The sequence below is a fragment of the Hordeum vulgare genome, chromosome 7H (assembly GCF_904849725.1).
Source record: "Hordeum vulgare subsp. vulgare chromosome 7H, MorexV3_pseudomolecules_assembly, whole genome shotgun sequence".
Classification (NCBI taxonomy): Eukaryota; Viridiplantae; Streptophyta; class Magnoliopsida; order Poales; family Poaceae; genus Hordeum; species Hordeum vulgare.
The window spans coordinates 560,113,746-560,133,827 of record NC_058524.1 but is presented as its reverse complement, the minus strand read 5'-3'; positions in this window follow the sequence as shown (position 1 = coordinate 560,133,827).

Sequence of the window (20,082 nt, the reverse complement as noted above, 5' to 3'; positions counted from 1 at the left end):
GCCTCTGCTCCATAAACGAGAAAAACGGCGATCGTCCTGTCGATCTATTCGGAGTTGTTTGGAGGCCCCACATCACCGAAGGTAGCTCGGTGACCCATGCGCCGGTGGCATGTCCAACTTCCCGCAGGAGTCGAGGCTTCAACCCTTGAAGAATGAGTCCATTCGCCCGCTCCGCTTGTACATTTGTTTGGGGGTGCGCAACGGATGCAAAATCCACTCAGATACCTTAGCCTGCGCAAAAACCTTTGAACTCGTCTAAGTTAAAGTTTGTGCCATTGTCGGTGATTATGTTGTGTGGAACCCCGTATCTGGAGATGATGTCTCTCATAAATTTGATGGCCGTAAGGGCGTCAAGCTTCTTGATTGGTTTGGCTTCAATCCACTTGGTAAACTTGTCGACTGCTACCAGCAGATGGGTGAATCCTCCTTGGCCTGTTCTGAATGGTCCGACTGTATCTAATCCCCACACGGCGAATGGCCAAGAAAGGGGAATTGTCTTCAGCGCGAACGTTGGCTTGTGGGACTTGTTTGAATAGAACTGACAACCTTCGCAATGGTCGACTATATATTTTGCCATTTCATTCGCGTGCAACCAGAAGAAACCAGCTCTGAATGCTTTGGCTACGATTGCCCTTGAGGAGGCGTGATGGTCGCAGGTTCCCGAGTGAATTTCTTCCAAAATTAACCGACCCTCCTCGGGAGAGATACACCGTTGAAGGACGCCTGAAACACTTTCTCCGTATAACTGGTCATCAATGACGGTGAAGGACTTCGACCTGCGAACGGTCTGCCTAGCTTGGACCTCGTCTTCCGGTAACTCTTGCCTCAGGATGTACGCAATGAATGGCACAGTCCATTCGGGAATGACAGCTAGAATCTCCATGACCAGGTCAACCACAGTGGGAACTTCGACTTCAGTCTGATCTGTTGAGCTCTTCGGTTGCACAGGTTCCTCTGTAAAAGGATCTTCTTTTACCGAGGGGAGGTGTAAGTGCTCGAGGCACACATCACTCGGGACAGGTCTCCGTGTGGATCGAAGTTTTGCCAATTCATCTGCTGCTTGGTTTTTCAGTCGAGGAACATGGTGAAGTTCCAGACCTTCGAACTTCTTTTCGAGCTTTCTTATTGCGTTGCAGTATGCAGTCATGGTGGGGTTCCTTACATCCCACTCCTTCATTACTTGATTAACCACTAGATCTGAGTCGCCATAGACCATCAGGCGACGGACGCCGAGTGTGATGGCCATGCGCAACCCGTAAAGGAGAGCTTCGTACTCTGCTTCATTGTTGGAAGAATCAAAATGGATCTGCAACACATACTTGAGTTTATCACCTTTCGGGGATATGAGCACTACGCCGGCGCCGAAGCCATTCAACATCTTGGACCCATCGAAGAACATGGTCCAATGAGCCGAGTAGATGTGAGTCGGTTGTTGTTGTTCTACACATTCTGCTATGAAGTCAGCAAGAGCTTGAGACTTTATAGCTTTCTTGGCTTCGAACTTGATGTCGCAGTATAGCATCTCCATTGCCCACTTTCCACTCGGCCTGATGTGTCCCGATTGTGGAGAATTTCCGACAACGGAGCATCAGATATGATAGATACCGAGTGGTCTTGGAAATAATGAGCCACCTTCTTTGCAGTCATGTAGATCCCATAAATAAGCTTCTAATAATGGGGATACCTCTGCTTGGAAGGAGTCAGGACTTCAGAAACATAATATACTGGCCGATGAACTTTGTACGCTTTGCCTTCTTGTTCGCGTTCGACTGTCAGAACGGTGCTGACGACTTGATTTGTAGCCGCGATGTACAGAAGAAGGGGTTCTTTACTGAGCGGGGCAGTAAGAACCGGCTGGGTGGAAAGCAGGGCTTTGAGGTCATCGAATGCGGGTTGGGCTTCGTCTGTCCACTCGAAGGTATCGGACTTCTTCATGAGTCGGTACAAAGGTAACGCCTTCGCGCCGAGTCGAGCGATAAACCTGCTCAAAGCCGCTAGGCAACCTGTGAGCTTTTGTACGTCATGTACTCTTACCGGCCTCTCCATTCGAACAATGGTCCCGATCTTTTCGGGGTTGACATCGATCCCTCGTTCGGAAACGAAGAAACCGAGTAACTTCCCGCTGGGAACGCCGAATGAACACTTGGCTGGGTTGAGCTTGATATCGTACCTACGTAGGTTGGCGAATGTTTCTGCCAAGTCAGTCAGCAGGTCGGAACCTTTGCGTGACTTGACTACGATATCGTCCATATATGCCTCCACATTTCGACCAATCTGGTGTAGGAGGCATTTTTGGATCATTCGCGTAAAGTTGCTCCTGCATTTTTCAAACCGAATGGCATAGTGATGTAACAGAAGCACCCGAATGGGGTGATGAAAGATGTTTTTAATTCATCTGGACCATACATACGGATCTGATGATAGCCCGAATAGGCATCAAGGAAGGATAAGCGCTCGCAACCCGCAGTCGAATCAACGATTTGATCTATGCGGGGGAGCGGGAAGTGGTCTTTCGGACAGACCTTATTAAGGTGCTTGAAATTGATGCACATACGGAGAGACTTGTCCTTCTTGGGCACCATGACAACATTAGCGAGCCACTCGGAGTGGTGTACCTCGCGAATGAAGTTGGCTGCCAGAAGTTTAGCTACCTCCTCTCCGATTGCTTTTCTCTTGTGCGCGGTGGACCGACGCAGGCGTTCTCGGACGGGCCGAGCGGCAGGATCCACATGCAGTCGGTGCTCAGCCAACTCCCTGGGTACACCTGGCATGTCAGCAGGCTTCCATGCAAAAATGTCCCGGTTCTCACGGAGGAATTGGATGAGCTCGACTTCCTATTTTGGATCAAGGGTGGTGGAGATGTTTGTTGGGGTGGCGGTGGCATCCGTCGGGTGGATGCTTACTTTCTTCGTGTCTCCCGCCGACTGGAATGCGGACTCGGAAGCTGGCTTCTTTGAACGCATTAGGTCGGCGGGGTCGGCAATCTTCTTGTACTCATCCAACTCGAGTACAGCCATCTGATGGTCTTGAATTCTCGACCCCTGTTGCAGACACTCCTCGGCCCGCTGCCGATTGCTTGTGACAGTAATCATGCCTTTGGGACCAGGCATCTTCAGCTTCAAATATACGTAACATGGACGGGCCATGAAACGTATGTATGCCGGACGGCCCAGAATGGCATGGTATGCACTCTGGAAGTCTACCACCTCGAATGTTAACTTCTCTTTGCGGAAGTTCTTGTCAGAGCCGAAAATGACATCCAACGCAATCTGGCCGAGTGATTTGGCCTTTCTTCCTGGGATGACTCCATGGAATTGCATACTGCTCTCGCTAAGTCTGGACATCGGGATGCCCATTCCCTTGAGAGTATCGGCGTACATGATATTCAAGCTGCTGCCGCCGTCCATAAGGACTTTGCGCAACCTAACTCCTTCCACCACCGGGTCGACGACCAGAGCTTGCCTCCCTGGGGTGGGTACGTGTGCTGGGTGGTCTGACTGATCAAAAGTGATTGCAGTCTGTGACCACTTGAGGAACGTGGGAGTGGATGGGGTTGCCATGTTTACCTCCCTGTTGACCAGCTTCAGTCGACTTTTGCTTTCTACATCAGCAAAAATCATTAACGTTGCATGGACTTGAGGGAACGAATCCTCCTTGTCCTCATCATCTTGCTCGGTGTCTTTCTCACTCGGCTGTCCTTCACCAAATCCTTGGATCAGGAGGCGACACTGTCGAGAGGTATGTTTCGGCAATATGACACGGTTGATCTAGGATGGAATTTCCTTACTGTTTCTTCTTGGGGGTGTACTGTGGTTTCCCCTTGCCTTTGAACTTAGCATTTGTAACGACTGCCGCCTCTGCTTGTAGAGTGGATTGGGCTTTCTGTTTCTGCTTCCGACTGCTGCTCCCATCTCCGTCAGCGACTGACTTATGCTTGCCGCTACATATGCGGTCCTCCTCTTCGCCATTTGCATAGCGTGCGGCTATCTCCATCATCTTTCTCATGGAGATGTCGCCTGTCCGACCAAACTTCAGGTATAGATCTCTGTACCGAACGCCTGCCTTGAAGGCGCAGACTGCTTAGTGTTATGTAACATTCTCCACCGTATGGTAGAGGGTTGTCCAGCGCTGGATGAAATCGCGCAAGGGCTCGTTTTGCTTCTAGACACAGTGCTGAATTCAGCAGGGCGTTTGCACGTACCCTCGAAAGTCCTGATGAAGACTCAGGACAGATCTGCCCAACTGTAAATGCTTGATGGAGCTAGCTGGTTTAGCCAAGCTCGAGCCGAACCGTCGAGCATCAGTGGAAGATGTTTGATGGCGACATGGTCATCTCCGCCACCGATCTGGACCGCCACTCTGTAGTCGTCTAACCAAGTTTCTGGTTTGGACTCTCCTGTGAATTTGCTGATTCCCGTCGCCAATCGGAAGTTGGGAGGGATGTCAGCCGAGCGAATGGCCCGACTGAAACACTCGGGACCAGAAACAACGGTCCTGCTTCCACTCGGATGATCTCTATCGTGACCATCACGGCGGGCTCGGCTTTTATCAACCTTCCTCTGAGTGATATACCCTCTTGCATCAGGCCTTTGATCATGCGCATCACCGCCCGAATGATGATCATCGTAATGACGGGGTCCGTAGGGCCCACTCCACGGAGGAGTACGCGAACGGCGACGATCTTCGGGACGAGACCGAATGGAAAACGGATTCCGACTCCGGTTCCTGGAACGATCGTTCCAGAGGCTGCCCCCTCTGCGACGCTGGTGAGAGCTGGGACTGAAAACCGACCGATGTGTGTTCGCTTGAACGGAACTGTTGTGGATCTTGTTATGCGACTGGGAGACCGCCGAGTTTTGCTGCTGCGCCGTATGTAACAAGGCACGGATCTGCTCGATTCCTCTACCAGCCTCCGAATCAATCGGCTGGAGAGAATCAGCGATCCTGGCGACTGCAGCCAAGTTGGGGATGGGTGTGCGGAACACCTCGACGTTGCTCTGGCGAGCGCGTCGACCGGAAGAACGAGGGTGCTCACGACGAGCGCCGGATGACTCTCCGATCTCACGCTCGTTCTGACCAGTCCCGGGGGGACTTTCATGGGAATCGGCCATGAGTACTTCGACTGCAGGCCCGTGACCCTGATACTCGGAAGGTAGTTCAGTCGGAACTCACTCCAAGCACTGGGATGACCGCGGGACCACAACCGATTCGAGCACCGCCACTTGAGAGGACATGTTTTGTCGCGCTAGGGCGTGCCGCACCCAACGCTGGAGTCGTGAACGACCGGATCGCTTGTTGCGGCGCGTGATGGGGGCGAAGATCGACACCGGGGTCGATGGCTGCAGAAGAAGAACGCCGCATGAACTGGCACGGAAGTGCGTAGCCCCACGACTCGGAAGCGTCTCGATGTCGAGGGGCGCATCTTCAAGCCATGCCGAATCATCAGCGATGAAGGAGAGTGCACCGAAGAGGATCTCATGACCCATGCACAGATCTCCGCCGGATGACATGACAAAAAGACGAAATTGCAAACTCGCCGGAAGTTGCTTAGACACCTGCCCCACGGTGGGCGCCAACTGTCGTGGGTATAAGTCTGACAGTAGAAGTACATGGTACGAAATTATATGGGCAGAGCCTTAGCTACGGCGAGGATGTATGAGTTCAGGTCCCTCTACGGTGGAGGTAAAATCCCTACGTCTCAGTGCTCTGGGGAGCTTTGTGTCGAGTGTATTAAGGGATTACAGCAAGTGCCAAGCCCTATACCAGTGGTGAAGGGCGGCTTATATAGAGTGCACTGCCCTTCATAATGGTCCGGTGGACAGGGGTGGTGTAGTGGCGAGTAAACGCTGGCGTTACTGGTAACGTAAGCCTTAAATGCTAGTAATGGTGTATGAAAACGTATGACCGTTGCCCTCCTGGGAGGTTACGATGTACAGAGTGGATTCCAGTCGGTACGTTAGACTTGCTCCGAGTGGATCGTCTCTGACTGGATGATGGGGGCGTCCTTAGTTCAGTCGGAACCGTCTAAGGGCCTTGTCCCCTATGAAGGGTAGTCCTTGGGTAGGACCTATAGGGCAGACCTATGACCCTACCCTGGGACTATAACCCCATCACATAGCATCTCTAGCAGTATCAAGCATAGCATCTCTAGCAGTATCAGGAATAGCATCAGGCATAGTATCAAGCATAGTATCATCAGGCATAGTATCAAGCATAGCATCTCTAGCAGTATCAAGCATAGTATCTCTAGCAGTAGCATCATAAGCATGATCAAGCACAGGCGACATATCAAGATTTCTAATAGGAGGTGATGTCGCAAACTTACTCATAACTGAAGGTGAATCAAGTGCAGATCTAGATGGCAATTCCTTACCTCCCCTCGTAGTTGAGGGCAAGACTTTGGTCTTCGGATCCTTCAGATTCTTCATAGTGATCAGCAGATATAAATCGCAAGTGACTCAGAGAATATAGCAATACCTCCCCGGCAACGGCGCCAGAAAAATGGTTGATGTCAACTGTTCTTCCCCTTTGCAACGGCACCAGAAGAATGCTGCTAGCACTCTCCAGCAATCAAAACTAGAAGAATGTTGTTGACGGCCCACCAGCGCGTGGGATCGTAGCAGTTTTCGAGGGTAGTATTCGACCCAAACTTGTTGGTTAGCCAGACAGGAGGTGAGAGAATACTCTCGAGTATTAGCAGCTGAATGCGTCAGATTCAACCACACCTGAAATATTAGTATCTGCATGCAAAATAGTAACAACAAAGTAGTATGATAACAACGATGTCAGAAACGATCTGTTGACGGCAGACTATTCCTAACGATTGTATCAATGGCGCCAAGTTGCCTCGTTGACGGAAATTGTCAGTTCTCGTCAACGACCAGCGAACCAAAATTGTAGCAGGTAGCAGCAGTGTAACAAGCAATAGCAGCGGCAAGGAAAAGCAGTAGTGACAGCAGTAGCAAGTAGCAACAGTAGCAAGCGATAGTAGTAACAGCAGTAGTAACAGCAGTAACAGCAGCAGAGCAAGAAAAGTAACCGCAGCAGTAGGACAAACTCGTAGGCAATGGGTCGGTAATTTGTTTGGATGATATTCATCATGCAACAGTTATAACATAGAGAGATATGTGGCTAGCTCCCGTTCATCAATGTGATGTAGGCATGCATTCTGTGTGTCGTCATACGTGCTTAGGGAAAAGAACTTGCATGACATCTATTGTCCATCCCTCCCGTGGCAGCGGGGTCCAAAAGGACACTACGGGATATTAAGGTTCTCCTTTTCATAAAGAACCGGACCAACGCATTAGCACTTGGTGAACACATGAACTCCTCAAACTATGGTCATCACCGGGAGTGGTTCCGGTTATTGTCACTCCGGGGTTGCCGGATCATAACACATAGTAGGTAACTACAACTTGCAAGATCGGATCTAAAACACACATATATTGGTGACAACATAATAATTTCAGATATGAAATCATGGCACTCGGGCCCTAGTGACAAGCATTAAGCATGGCAAAGTAGTAGCAACATCAATCTCAGAACATAGTGGATACTAGGGATCAATCCCCATCAAAACTAACTCGATTACATGATAGATCTCATCCTACTCATCACAGCTCAGCGAGCCTACGAATAGATTACTCACGAACGACGAAGAGCTTCATGGAATTGGAGAGGGAAGAAGGTTCATGATGACGATGGCAACGATTTCCCCTCTCCGGAGCCCAAGACGGACTCCAGATCTGCCCTCCAGATGAAGAACAGGTGGTGGCGGCGCCTCCGTATCGCAAACGCGACGAAAACTTCTCTTTTTTATTTTTTCTAGGACGAAAGTGAACTTATAGACCTGAGGTTGGGGGCGGCAGAGCCGTGTGGGCCCCACAAGCCTGCCCACCGCCACAAGGGGGTGGTGGCGGAGCCAGGGCTTGTGCCCCACTAGCCCACCCCCTCAGGTGGAACTTGGCGCAGATATTTTTCATATTTTCCAAAACTGCTCCCCGTAGATTTTTAGGACGTTTGGAGAACTTTGATTTCTGCACAAAAATAACACCAAGGCAATTCTGCTGAAAACAGCGTCAGTCCAGGTTAGTTCCAATCAAACCATGCAAATTAGAATCCAAAACAAGGGCAAAAGAGTTTGGAAAAGTAGATACGATGGAGATGTATCAGCAGGCTCCTCTGAGCTGGATCCAACCTCCTCGTCGCTTGCGATAACCGGGATGCCGAACTCGTCCTCCGGGATGGGCGTGCCGTCCACCCCAAGCTCTGGATAGTATGTATCCAGCGAGCCGTAGCTGGCAAGCTCGTTGGCTCAAATGCCAATGGCCTCTTCGCTCTGTGACAGCTCCACCTGCGCCTCCGCCCACGTGGTGGCCAGTCGGTTCAGATTGATGCCCGAGTAACAGGAGAGGGCGAAGGTCAGCGCAAGCCGGGCACCACTCCTCGCCGTCGACGCCCTCCACCAATCAAACTAGTCCACGGCGTGCTCGAGCCACCGCGCGACTCGGCTGGCGGCAAATCCCTCCATTCGGTCTGGCCAAAGCGTGTGAACAACGTTCCCACCAGCCGTCAGAAGCCGGTCATAGAGTAACCGCAGGTGGGACAGTCGAGTCTTGTGTTGGAAATATGCCCTAGAGGCAATAATAAAATGGTTATTATCATATTTCCCTTTTCATGATAATCGTCTATTGTTCATGCTATAATTATATTAATAGGAAACAGTAATACATGTGTGAATAAATAGATCACAATGTGTCCCTAGCAAGCCTCTAGTTGGCTAGCTCGTTAGTCAATAGATGATCATGGTTTCCTGGTCATGGGCATTAGATGTCATTGATAATAGGATCACATCATTGGGAGAATGATGTGATGGACAAGACCCAATCTTAAGCGTAGCACTAGATCGTATTGTTCGTATGCTAAAGCTTTTCTAATGTCAAGTGTCTTTTCCTTCGACCATGAGATTGTGCAACTCCCGGATACCGTAGGAGTGCTTTGGGTGTATCAAATGTCACAACGTAATTGGGTGACTATAAAGGTGCACTACGGATACCTCTGAAAGTGTCTGTTGGGTTGGTACGAATCGAGATCGGGATTTGTCACTCCGCGTGACGGAGAGGTATCTCTGGGCCCACTCGGTAGAACATCATCATGAGCTCAATGTGACTAAGCAGTTAGTCACACGATGACGTGCTACGGAACGAGTAAAGAGACTTACCGGTAACGAGATTGAACAAGGTATAGGTATACCGACGATTGAATCTCGGGCAAGTTCTATACCGACAAACAAAGGGAATTGTATACGGGATTGATTGAATCCTTGACATCGTGGTTCATCCGATGAGATCACCGTGGAGCAAGTGGGAGACACCATGGGTATCCAGACCCCGCTGATGGTTATTGGCCGGAGAGGTGTCTCGGTAATGTCTCCCTGCCTCCCGAACCCGTAGGGTCTACACACTTAAGGTTCGATGACGCTAGGGTTATAGGGAATTGTTATACAAGGTTACCAAAAGTTGTTCGAAGTCCCGGATGAGATCCCGGATGTCATGAGGAGCTCCGGAATGGTCCGGAGGTAAAGATTGATGTATAGGACGGATGGTTTTGGACACCGGAAGTGTTTCGGGCGTCACCGGTAACGTACCGGGACCACAGAGACCACCGGAAGTGGCCCCGGGGTCCACCGGGAGGGGCTACCAGCCCCGAGAGGCTAGATGGGCCAAGTGCGGGAGGGAACCAGCCCCTAGGAGGGCTGGTGCGCCTCCCACACCCAGGCCAAGGCGCGGGTGGTGGGAGAGGGGGCAACCCTAGGCGCACGTGGGCCTTAGGCCCACCAGGTGGTGCGCCACACCTCCTCCCACCCTGGCCGCCGCCCCCTCCCCCCTCTCCCATCTGGTGGCCGCCAGCCCCTAGGGAGGGAACCCTAGGGGTGGCGCAGCCCTCCCCCCTCCTCCTATAAATAGAGAGGGGTTTTGGCCATTGGGGTACACACTTTTCCCTCTCCCTCGGCGCAGCCCTGCTCTTCTTTCTCCTCATCTCTATCGGTGCTTGGCGAAGCCTTGCCGGGAGACCTCGTCTCTCCATCGACACCACGTCGTCGTGTTGCTGGAGTTCTTCCCCAACCTCTCCCTCCTCCTTGCTGGATCAAGGTGCGGGAGACGTCACCGGGCTGCACGTGTGTTGAACGCGGAGGTGTCGTGGTTCGGCACTAGATCGGAATCACACCGCGATCTCAATCGCCGCGAGTATGACTCCATCAACCGCGTTCTAGGAACGCTTCCGCTTAGCGATCTTCAAAGGTATGAAGATGCACTCACCCCTCTCTCGTTGCTGGTCTCTCCATAGGAAGATCTGAATATGTGTAGGAAATTTTTTGAATTTATGCTACGTTACCCAATAGTGGCATCCGAGCCAGGTTTTCTATGCGTAGATTCTATGCACGAGTAGAACACAAAAGGTTGTGGGCGATGATTTGTCAATTGCTTGCCGCTACTAGTCTTATTCTTTTCCGGCGGTATTGTGGGATGAAGCGTCCCGGACCGACTTTACACGTACGCTTACGTGAGACTGGTTCCACCGACAGACATGCACACCGTGCATAAACGTGGATAGCGGGTGTCTGCCTCTCCTACTCTAGTCGGATTGGATTTGATGAAAAGGGTCCTTATGAAGGGTAAATAGCTTTGGCATATCATCGTTGTGGCTTTCACGTAGGTAAGAAGGCGTTCTTGCTAGAAACCCAAATCAGCCACGTAAAACTTGCAACAACAATTAGAGGACGTCTAACTTGTTTTTGCAGGGTTTGACATGTGATGTGATATGGCCAAAGTTGTGATGTTGCATGTATGATGTATGAGATGATCATGTTATTGTAATAGGTTTCACGACTTGCATGTCGATGAGTATGACAACCGGCAGGAGCCATAGGAGTTGTCTTAATTTATTGTATGAGATGCAACGCCATGTGCTTACTACTTTTACTTCATTGCTAACGGTTAGCTATAGTAGTAGTGATACTAGTAGTTGGCGTGACGACTTCACGGAGACACGATGATGGAGATCATGATGACGGAGATCATGGTGTCACGCCGGTGACGATGATGATCATGCGATGCCTGAAGATGGAGATCGAAAGAGCAAAGATGATAATGGCCATATCATGTCACTATATGATTGCATTGTGATGTTTATCATGTTTTTCATCTTATTGCTTAGAACGACGGTAGCATAATAAGATGATCCCTCCTGAAAATTTCGAGAATATATTCCCCTAAGTGTGCACCGTTGCGAAGGATCGTTGTCTCGAAGCACCACGTGATGATCGGGTGTGATAGATTCTAACTTTCGCATACAACGGGTGTAAGCCAGATTTACACACGCGAAACACCTAGGTTGACTCGACGAGCTTAGCATGTACAGACGTGACCTCGAATACAAGAAACCGAAATGTCGAACATGAATCGTATGGTTGAATACGATCAGCATGAAGTTGCTCACCATGGTGACTAGTCCGTCTCACGTGATGACCGGACACGGGTTAGTCAACATGGATCATGTATCACTTAGATGACTAGAGGGATGTCGATTTAAGTGGGAGTTCATACTTAATTTGATTAAATGAACTTAATTGTCATGAACTTAGTCTAAAAGTTGTCTTTATAAATATTGTAGATGGCCAACGTCAACCTCAATTTCAACGCATTCCTAGAGAAAAACTAGCTGAAAGATGATGGTAGCAACTATGCGGACTGGGTTCGCAACTTGAAGCTCATCCTTGAAGCAGCTAAAAAGGCTTATGTCCTTGATGCACCGCTAGGTGACCCTCCCGCTCCTGCAGCAGCCCAGGACATTCTGAATGTCTGGCAAATGCGGAGTGATGACTACTCTCTGGTTAGGTGTGGCATGTTATACAGTTTGGAAACGGGGCTCCAAAGGCGTTTTGAGCAACACGGTGCATATGAGATGTTCCAAGAGCTGAAGCTAGTTTTTCAAGCTCATGCCCGTGTCGAGAGATATGAAGTCTCTGACAAGTTCTTTAGCTGTAAGATGGAGGAGAACAGTTCAGTCAGTGAGCACATACTCAAAATGTCTGGGTTACACGGTCGTCTGACTTCACTTGGAGTCGAACTTCCGGATGATGCTATAATTGACAGAATCCTCCAGTCTCTCCCACCAAGCTACAAAGGTTTTGTGTTGAACTACAACATGCAAGGGATGGAGAAAACCATTCCCGAGTTGTACTCGATGCTCAAGTCTGCAGAAGTAGAAATCAAGAAAGAGCATCAAGTGTTGATGGTCAACAAGACCACTAGTTTCAAGAAGGGCAAGGGTAAGAAGAACTTCAAGAAAGACGGCAAAGTTGTTGCCGCGCCCGGTAAGCCAGATACCGGGAAGAAGAAAAAGAATGGACCCAAGCCTGAGACTGAGTGCTTCTATTGCAAGGGAAAATGCCACTGGAAGCGGAACTGCCCCAAATACTTAGCGGACAAGAAGGCCGGCAACGTTAAGGTATATGTGATATACATGTTATTGATGTGTACCTTACCAGCGCTCGTAGTAGCTCCTGGGTATTTGATACCGGTGCTATTGCTCACATTTGCAACTCAAAGCAGGAACTGCGGAATAAGCGGAGAATGGCCAAGGACGAGGTGACGATGCGCGTCGAGAATGGTTCCAAGGTCGATGTGATCGCCGTCGGCACGCTACCACTACATCTACCGTCGTGATTAGTTTTAAACCTTAATAATTGTTATTTAGTACCAGCTTTAAGCATGAACATTGTATCAGGGTCTTGCTTAATGCGAGACGGCTATTCATTTAAGTCAGAGAATAATAGTTTTTCTATTTATATGAGTGATATGTTTTATGGTCATGCTCCGCTGGTGAATGGTTTATTCTTGATGAATCTCGATCGTGATGTTACGCATATTCATAGTGTGAGTACCAAAATATGTAAACTTGATAATGATAGTCCCACATACTTGTGGCACTGCCGCCTTGGTCATATCGGCGTTAAGCGCATGAAGAAGCTCCATATTGATGGACTATTAGGGTCTCTTGACTTTGAATCATTTGACACATGCGAACCGTGCCTCATGGGCAAGATGACTAAGACTCCATTCTTAGGAATAATGGAGAGAGCAACCGACTTATTGGAAATAATACATACTGATGTGTGTGGTCCAATGAACGTTGAAGCTCGCGGTGGCTATCGTTATGTTCTCACTCTCACCGATGATTTGAGTAGGTATGGGTATATCTACTTGATGAAGCACAAATCTGAGACGTTTGAAGAGTTCAAGGAATTTCAGAGTGAGGTTGAGAATCAACGTGACAGAAAAATTAAATGTCTACGATCTGATCGTGGAGGAGAATATTTGAGTCACGAGTTTGGCACACACCTAAGGAAGTGTGGAATCGTTTCACAACTGACGCCGCTTGGCACACCGCAACGCAACGGAGTGTCTAAACGTCGTAATCGCACTTTATTAGATATGGTACGATCTATGATGTCTCTTACCGACTTACCGCTATCATTTTGGGGATACGCATTAGAACCTGCAGCATTCACTTTAAATAGGGCACCGTCTAAATCCGTTGAGACGACACCGTATGAACTATGCTTTGGCAAGAAACCTAAGTTGTCGTTTCTTAAAGTTTGGGGCTACGATGCTTATGTGAAGAAACTTCAACCAGAAAAGCTCGAACCCAAAGCGGAGAAATGCGTATTCATAGGATACCCTAAGGAAACTATTGGGTATACCTTCTATCTTAGATCCGAAGGTTAAACCTTTGTTGCCAAGAACGGATCCTTTCTAGAGAAAGAGTTTCTCTCGAAAGAAGTAAGTGGGAGGAAAGTAGAACTTGATGAGGTGATTACACCCCCTCTCGAACAGGAAAGTAGCCCAGCGCGGGAAGTTGTTCCTGTGGCGCCTACACCAACTGAAGAGGAAGTTAATGATAATGATCATGAAGCTTCGGATCAACTTACTACTGAACCGCGAAGGTCCACAAGGGCACGCTCCGCACCAGAGTGGTACGGCAACCCTGTGATGGAAATCATGTTGTTAGACAACGGTGAACCTTCGAACTATGGAGAAGCGATGGCGGGCCCGGATTCCAACAAATGGCTTGAAGCTATGAAATCTGAGATAGGGTCCATGTATGAGAATAAAGTATGGACTTTGGTGGACTTGCCTGATGACCGGCAAGCCATAGAAAATAAATGGATCGTCAAGAAGAAGACTGATGCGAATGGTAATGTAACCGTTTACAAAGCTTGACTTGTCGCAAAGGGTTTTCGACAAATTCAAAGGATTGACTACAAACAGACTTTCTCTCCCGTAGCGAAACTGAAATCAGTCTGAATCATGTTAGCAATTGCCGCCTTTTATGATTATGAAATTTGGCAAATGGACGTCAGAACGGCGTTCCTTAACGGGAACCTTAAGGAAGAGTTGTATATGATGCAACCAGAAGGTTTTGTCGACCCTAAGGGTGCTAACAAAGTGTGCAAGCTCCAGCGCTCCATCTATGGGCTGGTGCAAGCATCTCGGAGTTGGAACATTCGCTTTAATGAGGTGATTAAAGCGTTTGGGTTCATACAGGTTTACAGAGAAGCTTGTATGTACAAGAAAGTGAGTGGGAGCTCTGTAGCTTTACTCATACTGTATGTGGATGACATATTATTGATGGGGAATGACATAGAAATGTTGGAGAGCATAAAGGCCTATTTGAACAAGAGCTTTTCAATGAAGGACCTTGGAGAAGCTGCATACATATTAGGCATCAAAATCTATAGAGATAGATCGAGACGCCTCATAGGTCTTTCGCAAAGTACATACCTTGACAAGATATTGAAGAAGTTCAATATGGAAAACTCAAAGAAAGGGTTCTTGCCAGTTTTGCAAGGTATGAGATTGAGTAAGACTCAGTCGCCGACCACGGCAACAGATAGAGAGAAGATGAGTTATGTCCCCTACGCTTCAGCCGTAGGCTCTCTTATGTATGCCATGCTGTGTACCAGACCTGATATAAACCTTGCCATAAGTTTGGTAGGGAGGTACCAAAGTGATCCTGGTATGGAACACTAGACAGCGGTCAAGAATATCCTTAAGTACCTGAAAAGGACTAAGGAAATATTTCTCGTTTATGGAGGTGACGAAGAGCTCGTCGTAAAGGGTTACGTCGACGCTAGCTTCGACACAGATCCAGATGACTCTAAGTCACAGACCGGATATGTATATGTTTTGAATAGTGGGGCAGTGAGCTGGTGCAGCAGCAAGCAAGAAGTCGTGGCAGCATCTACATGTGAAGCGGAGTACATAGTTGCTTCAGAAGCAGCTCATGAAGGAGCTCATCACCGACCTTATAGTAGTTCCAATCGCGTCGGGTCCAATGACACTCTTCTGTGATAACACTGGGGCCATTGCCATAGCCAAGGAGCCCAGGTTTCACCGGAAGACGAAGCACATCAAACGCCACTACAACTCCATCCAGGACCATGTCCAGAGTGGAGTAATAGAGATTTGTAAAGTACACACTGATCTGAATGTTGCAGACCCGTTGACTAAACCTCTTCCACGTGCAAAACATGATCAACACCATAATGCTATGGGTGTTCGATACATCACAATGTAACTAGATTATTGACTCTAGTGCAAGTGGGAGACTGTTTGAAATATGCCCTAGAGGCAATAATAAAATGGTTATTATCATATTTCCCTGTTCATGATAATCGTTTATTGTTCATGCTATAATTGTATTAATAGGAAACAGTAATACATGTGTGAATAAATAGATCACAATGTGTCCCTAGAAAGCCTCTAGTTGGCTAGCTCGTTAGTCAATAGATGATCATGGTTTCCTGGTCATGGGCATTAGATGTCATTGATAACGGGATCACATCATTGGGAGAATGATGTGACGGACAAGACCCAATCCTAAGCGTAGCACTAGATCGTGTTGTTCGTATGCTAAAGCTTTTCTAATGTCAAGTGTCTTTTCCTTCGACCTTGAGATTGTGCAACCCCCGGATACCGTAGGAGTGCTTTGGATGTATCAAACGTCACAAGGTAACTGGGTGACTATAAAGGTGCACTACGGGTACCTCTGAAAGTGTCTGTTGGGTTAGTACGAATCGAGATTGGGATTTGTCACTCCGCGTGACGGAGAGGTATCTATGGGCCCACTCGATAGAACATCATCATGAGCTCAATGTGACTAAGGAGTTAGTCACACGATGACGTGCTACGTAACGAGTAAAGAAACTTACCGGTAACGAGATTGAACAAGGTATAGGTATACCGACGATCGAATCTCGGGCAAGTTCTATACCGACAGACAAAGGGAATTGTATACGGGATTGATTGAATCCTTGACATCGTGGTTCATCCGATGAGATCATCGTGGAGAAATTTGGAGCCACCATGGGTATCCAGACCCCGCTGATGGTTATTGGCCGGAGAGGTGTCTCGGTCATGTCTGCCTGCCTCCCGAACCTGTAGGGTCTACACACTTAAGGTTCGATGACGCTAGGGTTATAGGGAATTGTTATACGAGGTTACCAAAAGTTGTTCGGAGTCCCGGATGAGATACCGTACGTCACGAGGAGCTCCGGAATGGTCCAGAGGTAAAGATTGATATATAGGACGGATGGTTTTGGACACCGAAAGTGTTTCGGGCGTCACCGGTAACGTACCGGGACCACCGGGACCACCGGAAGTGGCCCCGGGGTCCACCGGGAGGGGCTACCAGCCCCGACAGGCTAGATGGGCCAAGTGCGGGAGGGAACCAGCCCCTAGGTGGGCTGGTGCGCCTCCCACACCCAGCCCAAGGCGCAGGTGGTGGGGAGAGGGGGCAACCCTAGGCCCAGGTGGGCCTTAGGCCCACCAGGTGGTGCGCCACACCTCCTCCCACCCTGGCCGCCGCCCCCCTCTCCCATCTGGTGGCCGCCGGCCCCTAGGGAGGGAACCCTAGGGGTGGCGCAGCCCTCCCCCCTCCTCCTATAAATAGAGAGGGGTTTTGGCCATTGGGGTACACACTTTTCCCTCTCCCTCGGCGCAGCCCTGCTCTTCTTTCTCCTCATCTCTGCCGGTGCTTGGCGAAGCCCTGCCGGGAGACCTCGTCTCTCCATCGACACCACGCCGTCGTGCTGCTGGAGTTCTTCCCCAACCTCTCCCTCCTCCTTGCTGGATCAAGGTGCGGGAGACGTCATCGGGCTGCACGTGTGTTGAACGCGGAGGTGTCGTGGTTCGGCACTAGATCGGAATCACACCGCGATCCGAATCGCCGCGAGTACGACTCCATCAACCGCGTTCTAGCAACGCTTCCGCTTAGCGATCTTCAAAGGTATGAAGATGCACTCACCCCTCTCTCGTTGCTGGTCTCTCCATAGGAAGATATGAATATGCGTAGGAAATTTTTTGAATTTATGCTACGTTACCCAACATCTCGCACGCGTGAACCACCTCCTTTATTCCCCAGCCGGCATCAATGTCTGGCTCGCAAACCTCCACGGCCCACTACGCTCGCGCATGTGTCTCCGAGAAGCGAGCTGGCCGGAAGAAAGATGATAAGAAGAAGAGTCGGTGAAACGCAACAAAACAAAAACAATGGCACTTACCGACGAACATCTCATCCACCTCGTGGAAAAGCTTGAGCGCTGCGGTCGCCTCCCGCTCTGCTCTCGCCTTGGCCACCATTGCCCGGCGCACCCCCTCCCCGAGCCGAGAAACCTCGGCACAAAGAGTCGTCGCCGCCTCTTCGCTGACGATCGACGCATGCGACGCCGCCTCCTTCGTTGACGTCTCCTCCCGGAGAGCTCCAACAAGCTACTCCACCTCCGCCTTCAGCTGCGCCACGGCCACCTGCTCGGCCTACAGCTCCTTCCTCGGCCGCTCGCGGTCCTTGACAACATTATCGTGCTTGCCCCGAACATCGACGAGTGCATGACGCAGCTCCTCCGCCTCGACCTCGGGAAGGGCTCCCGCTGTGCAAACATAGAGTCGGCAGCCGACTCGGCGACAAAATAATACAAAGCAAAGAAGATTTGGCCCAGCTGCCATGAAGCCGCGCAACTGGCCTGAATTTCAATGACTACATCGAGCGGGTGCGCTCGTGCACACCCACCACATCGAAAACTTACCGCGGACTTTCTCTAGCTCGGTTGTTTGGGTATCGAGCTCCTTGCGGATCTTGAAGTAGGAGTTCTTGCTGTAGCAGCACCGTGCGGCCACCTCCTGGAAGAGCACCTCGCGCTTTGCCGTGTCGGCCTAAGAAGAAACAATGAAGAGGATCAGAAGACAGAAGATTTGGCCCGGCTGCCACGAAGCCACGCAGCCGACCCAAATCTCGGGAACTACACATAATGAGTGCGCTTGCGCGCACCCACCACAGTATAAGCGGAAAGAAAGGTCCCACGGAAGCTTAGCTGAACCGCCTTCTCCACCAGCGCAAAGTTGACTGTCGCCGACTGGGCAAAGCTGGCTATCCCGTGGTGGTACCGGGCTATCACGTCGGCCGCCGTAGGCAGCGCCACGGGCTGCCCGCCGGTTGAAGAGTTCACCCCAGCCGATGCTGGGGCGCGGCTCAGCTTCCCCCACTCCTCCAGGATGGCGGACATCGATCTGGCCGCCCGGCCGGTTCCAACAACACGAGGCGCCCCCAGCGCAGCCGGGTTCGTTCATGCCGCCGAAACAACCAGGGCTTGGTCGTCGCCGCTCCTGGCCTCGGACTCGGCCCGATGCCCCTGGTCGGACGCCGGACTCAACACCTCCTCGGCTGTTGGCTCCACAGTCGGCGGCGCCTCCATCTCCAAAACTGGCTCCTGATGTGTCTCCACACGCGCCGGCGAGGCCTCCGCGGCATGAGTCTCGGGGGCCGTTGGCGTCTTGGTGCCGCTCGTCGCCTCGGCCAAGGGGCCTCCCATGTCGGCCGCAGCAGCTGACGCGACCTTCGCCTTGGCCGCACGAAGCTGGATGGTGTGCTCCCGCTCGAGCCGCGCCATCGCCACGTGCTCCACAACGAGTGGCGCGACGCCCTCGATACCAAGGGCCGACGGCTGAAGCTTGATGGCCTCGCTATCGAAAGAAAGTGAGCACGAGCTCACCACCACATGGCAAAGAAAGTAAAAGAAAAGAAAGAGGCACAAGCTTCAAAGAAATCTTACCCTGGAGCAAGGGGAATCTCGCGGCCACCCCGCCTAAGCCTGCTCCGTACCGGCAGATTGGCGCCCGGAGGCAGCACAGCCCGAACTTTCTTGGCGGCCGGGACAACGACCGGACCCTTGGCTGGTCGTTTCTCTCTACGACGTTCCATCGCCGTCTGGCGACGGGCCAGCTGGTTGACAGTCGGCCGACCCCTAGCCGGAAGCTCCGCGCTCCTCCCTTGTCGGCAGCCTCGGGGCGGCCCCGTCAAAGCTGGTAAGGCCTCTACTACGCGCACATCATCATCATCGTTGTCGTCGGTCCAATCCTTCACAGTCCCGTCGGGGCACGGATATCTCGACGTCCTCACCCTGCCGTCCGCAGCACCGGTCGTCTCCTCCTTCACCTCTCGCGTGTCCGAATCCTCGAGCCCCCCCCCCCCCCCCGCCCGACTCGTAGTCCTTGGAGTAGGAATCCGCGCGGTTCGGCTCAAAGTTTTCCGGGTTCGGACCGTCCACCGTATTCTGCCAAGCAAAAAACTAAGGAAAGGCGCGACCGTGCATCAGATATCGCAAGAAAAAGAAAGAACGACCACAATCAGACGAGAACTCACCGGCGGCGCGCAGTTGCCACGGTAGAATGGCTCCATGCCGAACTTCCACACCTCCGCGTCCAGCCGGAAACTGGTGATGGCATTCACCCTGGCGACGACCTTGCTTGACGACAACTCCACAGTCGACAGCCGGCATGGGTCCTTAGGGAGGCTCATGTCGCAAATCCGGTGCGGCCCCGTCTGCAGCAGCAACACTCGATAGGAAATGAAGTCCGCCACCACATCCGAGGGCACCAACCCCTTGAAGTCCTTGAGCTCCTTCAGCCGGCCCACAATCGCCAGCAACTCGTCGTTGCGCACCTTGAGGCTCCAGCTCGCCCT